Here is a 13,879-nt window from a genome sequence, read left to right as displayed (position 1 = left end):
GACCTAGGGATGAGCAGGGCCCTCAGAGGCGAAGGTGGGGCCCTGGACCTAGGGATGAACATTGTCCCTCAGAGGCGAAGGAGGGGCCCTGTACTTAGAGATGAGCAGGTCCCTCAGAGCCGCAGGTGGGGCCCTGTACCTAGAGATGAGCAGGTCCCTCAGTGCCGCAGGTGGGGCCTTGGACCTAGGGATGAGCAGGTCCCTCAGTGCCGCAGGTGGGGTCCTGGACCTAGCTAGAGATGAGCAGGTCCCTCAGTGCTGCAGGTGGAGCCCTGGACCTAGGGATGGGCAGGTCCCTCAGTGCTGCAGGTAGGGCCCTGGACCTAGGGATGAGCAGGTCCCTCAGTGCCGCAGGTGGGGCCCTGGACCTAGGGATGGGCAGGTCCCTCAGTGCTGCAGGTGGGGCCCTGGACCTAGGGATGAGCAGGTCCCTCAGTGCCGCAGGTGGGGCCCTGGACCTAGGGATGAGCAGGTCCCTCAGTGCCGCAGGTGGGGCCCTGGACCTAGGGATGAACATTGTCCCTCAGTGCTGCAGGTGGGTCCCTGGACCTAGAGATGAGCAGGTCCCTCAGTGCCGCAGGTGGGGCCCTGGACCTAGGGATGAGCAGGTCCCTCATTGCTGCAGGTGGGGCCCTGGACCTAAGGATGAGCAAGTCCCTCAGTGCCGCAGGTGGGGCCCTGGACCTAGGGATGAGCAGGGCCCTCAGAGGGGAAGGTGGGGCCCTGGACCTAGGGATGAGCAGGGCCCTCAGAGGCGAAGGTGGGGCCCTGGACCTAGGGATGAACATTGTCCCTCAGAGGCGAAGGAGGGGCCCTGTACTTAGAGATGAGCAGGTCCCTCAGAGCCGCAGGTGGGGCCCTGTACCTAGAGATGAGCAGGTCCCTCAGTGCCGCAGGTGGGGCCTTGGACCTAGGGATGAGCAGGTCCCTCAGTGCCGCAGGTGGGGTCCTGGACCTAGAGATGAGCAGGTCCCTCAGTGCTGCAGGTGGAGCCCTGGACCTAGGGATGGGCAGGTCCCTCAGTGCTGCAGGTAGGGCCCTGGACCTAGGGATGAGCAGGTCCCTCAGTGCCGCAGGTGGGGCCCTAGACCTAGGGATGGGCAGGTCCCTCAGTGCTGCAGGTGGGGCCCTGGACCTAGGGATGAGCAGGTCCCTCAGTGCCGCAGGTGGGGCCCTGGACCTAGGGATGAGCAGGGCCCTCAGAGGCGAAGGTGGGGCCCTGGACCTAGGGATGAGCAGGGCCCTCAGAGGCGAAGGTGGGGCCCTGGTCCTAGGGATGAACATTGTCCCTCAGAGGCGAAGGTGGGGCCCTGGACCTAGGGATGAATATTGTCCCTCAGAGGCGAAGGTGGGGCCCTGTACCTAGAGATGAGCAGGTCCCTCAGTGCCGCAGGTGGGGCCCTGGACCTAGAGATGAGCAGGTCACTCAGTGCCGCTGGTGGGGCCCTGGACCTAGGGTTGAGCAGGTCCCTCAGTGCTGCAGGTGGGGCCCTGGACCTAAGGATGAGCAGGTCCCTCAGTGCTGCAGGTGGGGCCCTGGACGTAGGGATGAGCAGGTTCCTCAGTGCCACAGGTGGGGCCCTGGACGTAGGGATGTGCAGGTCCCTGAGTGCCGCAGGTGGGGCTCTGAACCCAAGGATGAGCAGGTCCCTCAGTGCCGCAAGTGGGGCCTTGGACCTAAGGATTAGCAGGTCTCTCAGTGCTGCAGGTGGGGCCCTGGACGTAGGGATGAGCAGGTCCCTCAGTGCCGCAGGTGGGGCTCTGAACCCAAGGATGAGCAGGTCCCTCAGTGCCGCAGGTGGGGCCCTGGACCTAGAGATGAGCAGGTCCTTCAGTGCCGCAGGTGGGGCCCTGGACCTAGGGATGAGCAGGTCCCTCAGTGCTGCAGGTGGGCCCTGGACCTAGAGATGAGCAGGTCCTTCAGTGCTGCAGGTGGGGCCCTGGACCTAGGGATGAGCAGGTCCCTCAGTGCCATAGGTGGGGCCCTGGACCCAAAGATGAGCCGCTCCCTCAGTTCCACAGGTGAGGCCCTGGACCCAAGGATGAGCAGGTCCCTCAGAACCGCAGGTGGGACCCTGTACCTAGAGATGAGCAGGTCCCTCAGTGCCTCAGGTGGGGCTTTGGACTTAGGGATGAGCAGGTCCCTCAGAGCCGCAGGTGGGGCCCTGGACCTAGGGATGAGCAGGTCCCTCAGTGCCGCAGGAGGGGCTCTGAACCCAAGGATGAGCAGGTCCCTCAGTGCCGCAGGTGGGGCCCTGGACGTAGGAATGAGCAGGTCCCTCAGTGCCGCAGGTGGGGCTTTGGACTTAGGGATGAGCAGGTCCCTCAGTGCCGCAGGTGGGGCCCTGGACCTAGGGATGAGCAGGTCCCTCAGTTCCGCAGGTGGGGCTCTGAACCCAAGGATGAGCATGTCCCTCAGAGCCGCAGCTGGCGCCCTGTACCTAGAGATGAGCAGGTCCCTCAGTGCCGCCTGTGGGGCCCTGGACCTAGAGATGAGCAGGTCCCTCAGTGCCATAGGTGGGGCCCTGGACCCAAAGATGAGCAGGTCCCTCAGTGCCTCAGGTGGGGCTTTGGACTTAGGGTTGAGCAGGTCCCTCAGTGCCGCAGGTGGGGCCCTGGACCAAAGGATGAGCAGGTCCCTCAGAACCGCAGGTGGGGCCCTGGACCAAAGGATGAGCAGGTCCCTCAGAACCGCAGGTGGGGCCCTGCACATAGAGATGAGCAGGTCCCTCAGTGCCTCAGGTGGGGCTTTGGACCTAGGGATGAGCAGGTCCCTCAGTGCCTCAGGTGGGGCTTTGGACTAGGGATGAGCAGGTCCCTCAGTGCTGCAGGTGGGGCCCTGGACATAGGGATGAACAGGTCTCTCAGGGCCACAGGTGGAGCCCTGGACCTAAGGATGAGCAGGTCCCTCAGTGCCGCAGGTGGAGCCCTGGACCTAGGGATGAGCAGGTCCCTCAGTGCGGTAGGTGGGGCCCTGGACCTAGGGATGAGCAGGTCCCTCAGTGCCACAGGTGGGGCCCTGGACCTAGAGATGAGCAGGTCCCTCAGTGCCGCAGGTGGGGCCCTGGACCTAGAGATGAGCAGGTCCCTCAGTGCCGCAGGTGGGGCCCTGGACCCAAGGATGAGCAGGTCCCTCAGTTCTGCAGGGGGGCCCTGGGCCTAGAGATGAGCAGGTCCCTCAGTGCTGCAGGTGGGGCCCTGGACCTAGAGATGAGCAGGTCCCTCAGTGCCGCAGGTGGGGCCCTGGGCCTAGAGATGAGCAGGTCCCTCAGTGCTGCAGGTGGGGCCCTGGACCTGGGGATGAGCAGCTCCCTCAGTGCCGCAGGAGGGGCCCTGGACCCAAGGATGAGCAGGTCCCTCAGTGCCGCAGGTGGAGCCCTGGACCTAGAGATGAGCAAGTCCCTCAGTGCCGCAGGTGGGGCCCTGGACCTAGAGATGAGCAGGGCCCTCAGAGGCGAAGGTGGAGCCCTGGACCTAGGGATGAGCAGGTGCCTCAGTGCTGCAGGTGGAGCCCTGGACCTAGGTATGAGCAGGTCCCTCAGTGCCGCAGGTGGGGCCCTGGACCTAGGGATGAGCAGATGCCTCAGTGCTGCAGGTGGGGCCCTGGACCTAGGTATGAGCAGGTCCCTCAGTGCCGCAGGTGGGGCCCTGGACCTAGAGATGAGCAGGTCCCTCAGTGCCGCAGGTGGGGCCCTGGACCTAGGGATGAACATTGTCCCTCAGTGCTGCAGGTGGGTCCTTGGACCTAGAGATGAGCAGGTCCCTCAGTGCCGCAGGTGGGGCCCTGGACCTAGGGATGAGCAGGTCCCTCATTGCTGCAGGTGGGGCCCTGGACCTAAGGATGAGCAAGTCCCTCAGTGCCGCAGGTGGGGCCCTGGACCTAGGGATGAGCAGGGCCCTCAGAGGGGAAGGTGGGGCCCTGGACCTAGGGATGAGCAGGGCCCTCAGAGGCGAAGGTGGGGCCCTGGACCTAGGGATGAACATTGTCCCTCAGAGGCGAAGGAGGGGCCCTGTACTTAGAGATGAGCAGGTCCCTCAGAGCCGCAGGTGGGGCCCTGTACCTAGAGATGAGCAGGTCCCTCAGTGCCGCAGGTGGGGCCTTGGACCTAGGGATGAGCAGGTCCCTCAGTGCCGCAGGTGGGGTCCTGGACCTAGCTAGAGATGAGCAGGTCCCTCAGTGCTGCAGGTGGAGCCCTGGACCTAGGGATGGGCAGGTCCCTCAGTGCTGCAGGTAGGGCCCTGGACCTAGGGATGAGCAGGTCCCTCAGTGCCGCAGGTGGGGCCCTGGACCTAGGGATGGGCAGGTCCCTCAGTGCTGCAGGTGGGGCCCTGGACCTAGGGATGAGCAGGTCCCTCAGTGCCGCAGGTGGGGCCCTGGACCTAGGGATGAGCAGGTCCCTCAGTGCCGCAGGTGGGGCCCTGGACCTAGGGATGAACATTGTCCCTCAGTGCTGCAGGTGGGTCCCTGGACCTAGAGATGAGCAGGTCCCTCAGTGCCGCAGGTGGGGCCCTGGACCTAGGGATGAGCAGGTCCCTCATTGCTGCAGGTGGGGCCCTGGACCTAAGGATGAGCAAGTCCCTCAGTGCCGCAGGTGGGGCCCTGGACCTAGGGATGAGCAGGGCCCTCAGAGGGGAAGGTGGGGCCCTGGACCTAGGGATGAGCAGGGCCCTCAGAGGCGAAGGTGGGGCCCTGGACCTAGGGATGAACATTGTCCCTCAGAGGCGAAGGAGGGGCCCTGTACTTAGAGATGAGCAGGTCCCTCAGAGCCGCAGGTGGGGCCCTGTACCTAGAGATGAGCAGGTCCCTCAGTGCCGCAGGTGGGGCCTTGGACCTAGGGATGAGCAGGTCCCTCAGTGCCGCAGGTGGGGTCCTGGACCTAGAGATGAGCAGGTCCCTCAGTGCTGCAGGTGGAGCCCTGGACCTAGGGATGGGCAGGTCCCTCAGTGCTGCAGGTAGGGCCCTGGACCTAGGGATGAGCAGGTCCCTCAGTGCCGCAGGTGGGGCCCTGGACCTAGGGATGGGCAGGTCCCTCAGTGCTGCAGGTGGGGCCCTGGACCTAGGGATGAGCAGGTCCCTCAGTGCCGCAGGTGGGGCCCTGGACCTAGGGATGAGCAGGGCCCTCAGAGGCGAAGGTGGGGCCCTGGACCTAGGGATGAGCAGGGCCCTCAGAGGCGAAGGTGGGGCCCTGGTCCTAGGGATGAACATTGTCCCTCAGAGGCGAAGGTGGGGCCCTGGACCTAGGGATGAATATTGTCCCTCAGAGGCGAAGGTGGGGCCCTGTACCTAGAGATGAGCAGGTCCCTCAGTGCCGCAGGTGGGGCCCTGGACCTAGAGATGAGCAGGTCACTCAGTGCCGCTGGTGGGGCCCTGGACCTAGGGTTGAGCAGGTCCCTCAGTGCTGCAGGTGGGGCCCTGGACCTAAGGATGAGCAGGTCCCTCAGTGCTGCAGGTGGGGCCCTGGACGTAGGGATGAGCAGGTTCCTCAGTGCCACAGGTGGGGCCCTGGACGTAGGGATGTGCAGGTCCCTGAGTGCCGCAGGTGGGGCTCTGAACCCAAGGATGAGCAGGTCCCTCAGTGCCGCAAGTGGGGCCTTGGACCTAAGGATTAGCAGGTCTCTCAGTGCTGCAGGTGGGGCCCTGGACGTAGGGATGAGCAGGTCCCTCAGTGCCGCAGGTGGGGCTCTGAACCCAAGGATGAGCAGGTCCCTCAGTGCCGCAGGTGGGGCCCTGGACCTAGAGATGAGCAGGTCCTTCAGTGCCGCAGGTGGGGCCCTGGACCTAGGGATGAGCAGGTCCCTCAGTGCTGCAGGTGGGCCCTGGACCTAGAGATGAGCAGGTCCTTCAGTGCTGCAGGTGGGGCCCTGGACCTAGGGATGAGCAGGTCCCTCAGTGCCATAGGTGGGGCCCTGGACCCAAAGATGAGCCGCTCCCTCAGTTCCACAGGTGAGGCCCTGGACCCAAGGATGAGCAGGTCCCTCAGAACCGCAGGTGGGACCCTGTACCTAGAGATGAGCAGGTCCCTCAGTGCCTCAGGTGGGGCTTTGGACTTAGGGATGAGCAGGTCCCTCAGAGCCGCAGGTGGGGCCCTGGACCTAGGGATGAGCAGGTCCCTCAGTGCCGCAGGAGGGGCTCTGAACCCAAGGATGAGCAGGTCCCTCAGTGCCGCAGGTGGGGCCCTGGACGTAGGAATGAGCAGGTCCCTCAGTGCCGCAGGTGGGGCTTTGGACTTAGGGATGAGCAGGTCCCTCAGTGCCACAGGTGGGGCCCTGGACCTAGGGATGAGCAGGTCCCTCAGTTCCGCAGGTGGGGCTCTGAACCCAAGGATGAGCATGTCCCTCAGAGCCGCAGCTGGCGCCCTGTACCTAGAGATGAGCAGGTCCCTCAGTGCCGCCTGTAGGGCCCTGGACCTAGAGATGAGCAGGTCCCTCAGTGCCATAGGTGGGGCCCTGGACCCAAAGATGAGCAGGTCCCTCAGTGCCTCAGGTGGGGCTTTGGACTTAGGGTTGAGCAGGTCCCTCAGTGCCGCAGGTGGGGCCCTGGACCAAAGGATGAGCAGGTCCCTCAGAACCGCAGGTGGGGCCCTGGACCAAAGGATGAGCAGGTCCCTCAGAACCGCAGGTGGGGCCCTGCACATAGAGATGAGCAGGTCCCTCAGTGCCTCAGGTGGGGCTTTGGACCTAGGGATGAGCAGGTCCCTCAGTGCCTCAGGTGGGGCTTTGGACTAGGGATGAGCAGGTCCCTCAGTGCTGCAGGTGGGGCCCTGGACATAGGGATGAACAGGTCTCTCAGGGCCACAGGTGGAGCCCTGGACCTAAGGATGAGCAGGTCCCTCAGTGCCGCAGGTGGAGCCCTGGACCTAGGGATGAGCAGGTCCCTCAGTGCGGTAGGTGGGGCCCTGGACCTAGGGATGAGCAGGTCCCTCAGTGCCGCAGGTGGGGCCCTGGACGTAGGAATGAGCAGGTCCCTCAGTGCCGCAGGTGGAGCCCTGGACCTAGGGATGAGCAGGTCCCTCAGTGCCGTAGGTGGGGCCCTGGACCTAGGGATGGGCAGGTCCCTCAGTGCTGCAGGTGGGGCCCTGGACCTAGGGATGAGCAGGTCCCTCAGTGCCGCAGGTGGGGCCCTGGACCTAGGGATGAGCAGGTCCCTCAGTGCCGCAGGTGGGGCCCTGGACCTAGGGATGAACATTGTCCCTCAGTGCTGCAGGTGGGTCCCTGGACCTAGAGATGAGCAGGTCCCTCAGTGCCGCAGGTGGGGCCCTGGACCTAGGGATGAGCAGGTCCCTCATTGCTGCAGGTGGGGCCCTGGACCTAAGGATGAGCAAGTCCCTCAGTGCCGCAGGTGGGGCCCTGGACCTAGGGATGAGCAGGGCCCTCAGAGGGGAAGGTGGGGCCCTGGACCTAGGGATGAGCAGGGCCCTCAGAGGCGAAGGTGGGGCCCTGGACCTAGGGATGAACATTGTCCCTCAGAGGCGAAGGAGGGGCCCTGTACTTAGAGATGAGCAGGTCCCTCAGAGCCGCAGGTGGGGCCCTGTACCTAGAGATGAGCAGGTCCCTCAGTGCCGCAGGTGGGGCCTTGGACCTAGGGATGAGCAGGTCCCTCAGTGCCGCAGGTGGGGTCCTGGACCTAGAGATGAGCAGGTCCCTCAGTGCTGCAAGTGGAGCCCTGGACCTAGGGATGGGCAGGTCCCTCAGTGCTGCAGGTAGGGCCCTGGACCTAGGGATGAGCAGGTCCCTCAGTGCCGCAGGTGGGGCCCTGGACCTAGGGATGGGCAGGTCCCTCAGTGCTGCAGGTGGGGCCCTGGACCTAGGGATGAGCAGGTCCCTCAGTGCCGCAGGTGGGGCCCTGGACCTAGGGATGAGCAGGGCCCTCAGAGGCGAAGGTGGGGCCCTGGACCTAGGGATGAGCAGGGCCCTCAGAGGCGAAGGTGGGGCCCTGGTCCTAGGGATGAACATTGTCCCTCAGAGGCGAAGGTGGGGCCCTGGACCTAGGGATGAATATTGTCCCTCAGAGGCGAAGGTGGGGCCCTGTACCTAGAGATGAGCAGGTCCATCAGTGCCGCAGGTGGGGCCCTGGACCTAGAGATGAGCAGGTCACTCAGTGCCGCTGGTGGGGCCCTGGACCTAGGGATGAGCAGGTCCCTCAGTGCTGCAGGTGGGGCCCTGGACCTAAGGATGAGCAGGTCCCTCAGTGCTGCAGGTGGGGCCCTGGACGTAGGGATGAGCAGGTTCCTCAGTGCCACAGGTGGGGCCCTGGACGTAGGGATGTGCAGGTCCCTGAGTGCCGCAGGTGGGGCTCTGAACCCAAGGATGAGCAGGTCCCTCAGTGCCGCAAGTGGGGCCTTGGACCTAAGGATTAGCAGGTCTCTCAGTGCTGCAGGTGGGGCCCTGGACGTAGGGATGAGCAGGTCCCTCAGTGCCGCAGGTGGGGCTCTGAACCCAAGGATGAGCAGGTCCCTCAGTGCCGCAGGTGGGGCCCTGGACCTAGAGATGAGCAGGTCCTTCAGTGCCGCAGGTGGGGCCCTGGACCTAGGGATGAGCAGGTCCCTCAGTGCTGCAGGTGGGCCCTGGACCTAGAGATGAGCAGGTCCCTCAGTGCTGCAGGTGGGGCCCTGGACCTAGGGATGAGCAGGTCCCTCAGTGCCATAGGTGGGGCCCTGGACCCAAAGATGAGCCGCTCCCTCAGTTCCACAGGTGAGGCCCTGGACCCAAGGATGAGCAGGTCCCTCAGAACCGCAGGTGGGACCCTGTACCTAGAGATGAGCAGGTCCCTCAGTGCCTCAGGTGGGGCTTTGGACTTAGGGATGAGCAGGTCCCTCAGAGCCGCAGGTGGGGCCCTGGACCTAGGGATGAGCAGGTCCCTCAGTGCCGCAGGAGGGGCTCTGAACCCAAGGATGAGCAGGTCCCTCAGTGCCGCAGGTGGGGCCCTGGACGTAGGAATGAGCAGGTCCCTCAGTGCCGCAGGTGGGGCTTTGGACTTAGGGATGAGCAGGTCCCTCAGTGCCGCAGGTGGGGCCCTGGACCTAGGGATGAGCAGGTCCCTCAGTTCCGCAGGTGGGGCTCTGAACCCAAGGATGAGCATGTCCCTCAGAGCCGCAGCTGGCGCCCTGTACCTAGAGATGAGCAGGTCCCTCAGTGCCGCCTGTGGGGCCCTGGACCTAGAGATGAGCAGGTCCCTCAGTGCCATAGGTGGGGCCCTGGACCCAAAGATGAGCAGGTCCCTCAGTGCCTCAGGTGGGGCTTTGGACTTAGGGTTGAGCAGGTCCCTCAGTGCCGCAGGTGGGGCCCTGGACCAAAGGATGAGCAGGTCCCTCAGAACCGCAGGTGGGGCCCTGGACCAAAGGATGAGCAGGTCCCTCAGAACCGCAGGTGGGGCCCTGCACATAGAGATGAGCAGGTCCCTCAGTGCCTCAGGTGGGGCTTTGGACCTAGGGATGAGCAGGTCCCTCAGTGCCTCAGGTGGGGCTTTGGACTAGGGATGAGCAGGTCCCTCAGTGCTGCAGGTGGGGCCATGGACATAGGGATGAACAGGTCTCTCAGGGCCACAGGTGGAGCCCTGGACCTAAGGATGAGCAGGTCCCTCAGTGCCGCAGGTGGAGCCCTGGACCTAGGGATGAGCAGGTCCCTCAGTGCGGTAGGTGGGGCCCTGGACCTAGGGATGAGCAGGTCCCTCAGTGCCGCAGGTGGGGCCCTGGACGTAGGAATGAGCAGGTCCCTCAGTGCCGCAGGTGGAGCCCTGGACCTAGGGATGAGCAGGTCCCTCAGTGCCGTAGGTGGGGCCCTGGACCTAGGGATGAGCAGGTCCCTCAGTGCCGCAGGTGGGGCCCTGGACCTAGGGATGAGCAGGTCCCTCAGTGCCGCAGGTGGGGCCCTGGACCCAAGGATGAGCAGGTCCCTCAGAACCACAGGTGGGGCCCTGTACCTAGAGATAAGCAGGTCCCTCAGTGCCTCAGGTGGGGCTTTGGACTTAGGGATGAGCAGGTCCCTCAGTGCTGCAGGTTGGGCCCTGGAAATAGGGATGAACAGGTCTCTCAGGGCCATAGGTGGAGCCCTGGACCTAAGGATGAGCAGGTCCCTCAGTGCCTCAGGTGGGGCTTTGGACTAGGGATGAGCAGGTCCCTCAGTGCTGCAGGTGGGGCCCTGGAAATAGGGATGAACAGGTCTCTCAGGGCCACAGGTGGAGCCCTGGACCTAAGGATGAGCAGGTCTCTCAGTGCCGCAGGTGGAGCCCTGGATCTAGGGATGAGCAGGTCCCTCAGCGCCGTAGGTGGGGCCCTGGACCTAGGGATGAGCAGGTCTCTCAGTGCCGCAGGTGGGGCCCTGGACGTAGGAATGAGCAGGTCCCTCAGTGCCGCAGGTGGGGCCCTGGACGTAGGAATGAGCAGGTCCCTCAGTGCCGCAGGTGGGGCCCTGGACCTAGGGATGAGCAGGTCCCTCAATGCCGCAGGTGGGGCCCTGGACCTAGGGATGAGCAGGTCCCTCAGTGCCGCAGGTGGGGCCCTGGACCCAAGGATGAGCAGGTCCCTCAGAACCGCAGGTGGGGCCCTGTACCTAGAGATAAGCAGGTCCCTCAGTGCCTCAGGTGGGGCTTTGGACTTAGGGATGAGCAGGTCCCTCAGAGCCGCAGGTGGGGCCCTGGACCTAGGGATGAGCAGGTCCCTCAGTGCTGCAGGTGGGGCCCTGGACCTAGGAATGAGCAAGTCCCTCAGTGCCGCAGGTGGGACCCTGTACCTAGAGATAAGCAGGTCCCTCAGTGCCTCAGGTGGGGCTTTGGACTTAGGGATGAGCAGGTCCCTCAGTGCCGCAGGTGGGGCCCTGGACCTAGGGATGAGCAGGTCCCTCAGTGCCGCAGGTGGGGCCCTGGACCCAAGGATGAGCAGGTCCCTCAGAACCGCAGGTGGGGCCCTGTACCTAGAGATAAGCAGGTACCTCAGTGCCTCAGGTGGGGCTTTGGACTTAGGGATGAGCAGGTCCCTCAGAGCCGCAGGTGGGGCCCTGGACCTAGGGATGAGCAGGTCCCTCAGTGCTGCAGGTGGGGCCCTGGACCTAGGAAAGAGCAAGTCCCTCAGTGCCGCACGTGGGACCCTGTACCTAGAGATAAGCAGGTCCCTTAGTGGCTCAGGTGGGGCTTTGGACTTAGGGATGAGCAGGTCACTCAGAGCCGCAGGTGGGGCCCTGGACCTAGGGATGAGCAGGTCCCTCAGTGCCGCAGGTGGGGCTCTGAACCCAAGGATGAGCAGGTCCCTCAGTGCCGCAGGTGGGGTCCTGGACCTAGGGATGAGCAGGTCCCTCAGTGCCTCAGGTGGGGCCCTGGACCTAGGGATGAGCAGGTCCCTCAGTGCCTCAGGTGGGGCTTTGGACTTAGGGATGAGCAGGTCCCTCAGTGCCGCAGGAGGGGCTCTGAACCCAAGGATGAGCAGGTCCCTCAGTGCCGCAGGTGGGGTCCTGGACCTAGGGATGAGCAGGTCCCTCAGTGCCTCAGGTGGGGCCCTGGACCTAGGGATGAGCAGGTCCCTCAGTGCCTCAGGTGGGGCTTTGGACTTAGGGATGAGCAGGTCCCTCAGTGCTGCAGGTGGGGCCCTGGACTTAGGGATGAACAGGTCTCTCAGGGCCACAGGTGGAGCCTTGGACCTAAGGATGAGCAGGTCCCTCAGTGCCGCAGGTGGAGCCCTGGACCTAGGGATGAGCAGGTCCCTCAGTGCCGCAGGTGGAGCCCTGGACCTAGGGATGAGCAGGTCCCTCAGTGCCATAGGTGGGGTCCTGGACCTAGGGATGAGCAGGTCCCTCAGTGCCGCAGGTGGGGCCCTGGACGTAGGAATGAGCAGGTCCCTCAGTGCCGCAGGTGGGGCTTTGGACTTAGGGATGAGGTCCCTCAGTGCCGCAGGTGGGGCCCTGGACCTAGGGATGAGCAGGTCCCTCAGTGCCGCAGGTGGGGCTCTGAACCCAAGGATGAGCAGGTCCCTCAGAGCCGCAGCTGGGGCCCTGTACCTAGAGATGAGCAGGTCCCTCAGTGCCGCAGGTGGGGCCCTGGACCTAGGGATGAGCAGATCCCTCAGTGGCGCAGGTGGAGCCCTGGACCTAAGGATGAGCAGGTCCCTCAGTGCCTCAGGTGGGGCCCTGGACCTAGGGATGAGCAGGTGCCGCAGGTGGAGCCCTGGACCTAGGGATGAGCAGGTCCCTCAGTGCCGCAGGTGGAGCCCTGGACCTAGGGATGAGCAGGTCCCTCAGTGCCGTAGGTGGGGTCCTGGACCTAGGGATGAGCAGGTCCCTCAGTGCCGCAGGTGGGGCCCTGGACGTAGGAATGTGCAGGTCCCTCAGTGCCGCAGGTGGGGCTTTGGACTTAGGGATGAGCAGGTCCCTCAGTGCCGCAGGTGGGGCCCTGGACCTAGGGATGAGCAGGTCCCTCAGTGCCGCAGGTGGGGCCCTGGGCCTAGAGATGAGCAGGTCCCTCAGAGCCGCAGGTGGGGCCCTGGACCTAGGGATGAGCAGGTCCCTCAGAGCCACAGGTGGGGCCCTTGACCTGGGGATGAGCAGGTCCCTCAGTGCCGCAGGTGGGGCCCTGGACGTAGGAATGTGCAGGTCCCTCAGTGCCGCAGGTGGGGCTTTGGACTTAGGGATGAGCAGGTCCCTCAGTGCCGCAGGTGGGGCCCTGGACCTAGGGATGAGCAGGTCCCTCAGTGCCGCAGGTGGGGCTCTGAACCGAAGGATGAGCAGGTCCCTCAGATCCGCAGCTGGGGCCCTGTACCTAGAGATGAGCAGGTCCCTCAGAGCCGCAGGTGGGGCCCTTGACCTAGGGATGAGCAGGTCCCTCAGAGCCGCAGGTGGGGCCCTGGACCTAGGGATGAGCAGGTCCCTCAGAGCCACAGGTGGGGCCCTTGACCTGGGGATGAGCAGGTACCTCAGAGGTGAAGGTCGGACCCTGGATCTATTACACCAGCATGGTTTAAATGTCCTCCAGCCTCTGTTGTTGTATGTGTGACATATTTGGTGCATGTTTTTAGTTTTGGGGTGCCAAGCAATAGGGAGGGCACAATTGTCTACGACCTTTGCACCTAAACTGCGTCACTTCATTCTGTAGAGTTGGCGTCCACCATGTATACGTCCATCTTGCTTGGCCGGTGCAGCTGCCGGACAGGTCAGTGCTGACCTCAGAGTGGCCTCGGGCTCTTGGTTATGAAGCCAGGGCTTCCAGATGTTCTGAGTGTGCGCATGCCTCTTGACACTAGGGGTCGCACTCCTCCCTCATGACATCTGCACGTCCATGGACATCCCACCCAGGCCATGCTGCCCCAGAGCTCTGGATCCATCAGATGCTGAGACTGGTCCTGCTGGGTCCTAAGGCCGCACTGTTTACCAAAAGAAACAACCCTTCTGTCCAGGGGTCCAAGTTTGAAGCTGAAATTGCTAAATGTGCCAGTTTTGATCGGATTCACCTGCTAGTAAAATTGTATTTAAAAAAACACAATTGGCAGAAGAATTGGTCTCTTGCAATATTTTTGGGAAAAAGCTTCCCCTGCTGAAAGTTGATTTAAGAGGTTTGTTTCGGGCACACTATTGTTGCAAGACATAAACCTTGATTTCAAGTTTAGTTATAAGGATAGTGTTGGCTATCTCACCCGCCGTATTCTAAGCGCTTTGGGGCATCATGCACTGGTAATACGACGGGGGAGAAATCCGTGACATTTGGGTCTGGAGGATCCTTCCGCCAAACTATAAATCTGGATCCTATTCACCACAACTCTTTTTCTAGAAAAACTTTAGCCGTCTTTACAAAGCAAAATTTATGAAACTTCCTTTTTCTAGAAAAAAAACTACTATGGCCCTGTTTATAAATTGGATGATTAATTCCATCCCGTAAACTCCTGTTTACACATGGGTCAGA

The sequence above is a fragment of the Lissotriton vulgaris genome, chromosome 3_2 (genome assembly GCF_964263255.1).
Source record: "Lissotriton vulgaris chromosome 3_2, aLisVul1.2, whole genome shotgun sequence".
In the NCBI taxonomy this organism is placed as follows: domain Eukaryota; kingdom Metazoa; phylum Chordata; class Amphibia; order Caudata; family Salamandridae; genus Lissotriton; species Lissotriton vulgaris.
The sequence above is the reverse complement of the archived record's forward strand: the minus strand, read 5'-3'. Positions refer to the sequence as shown.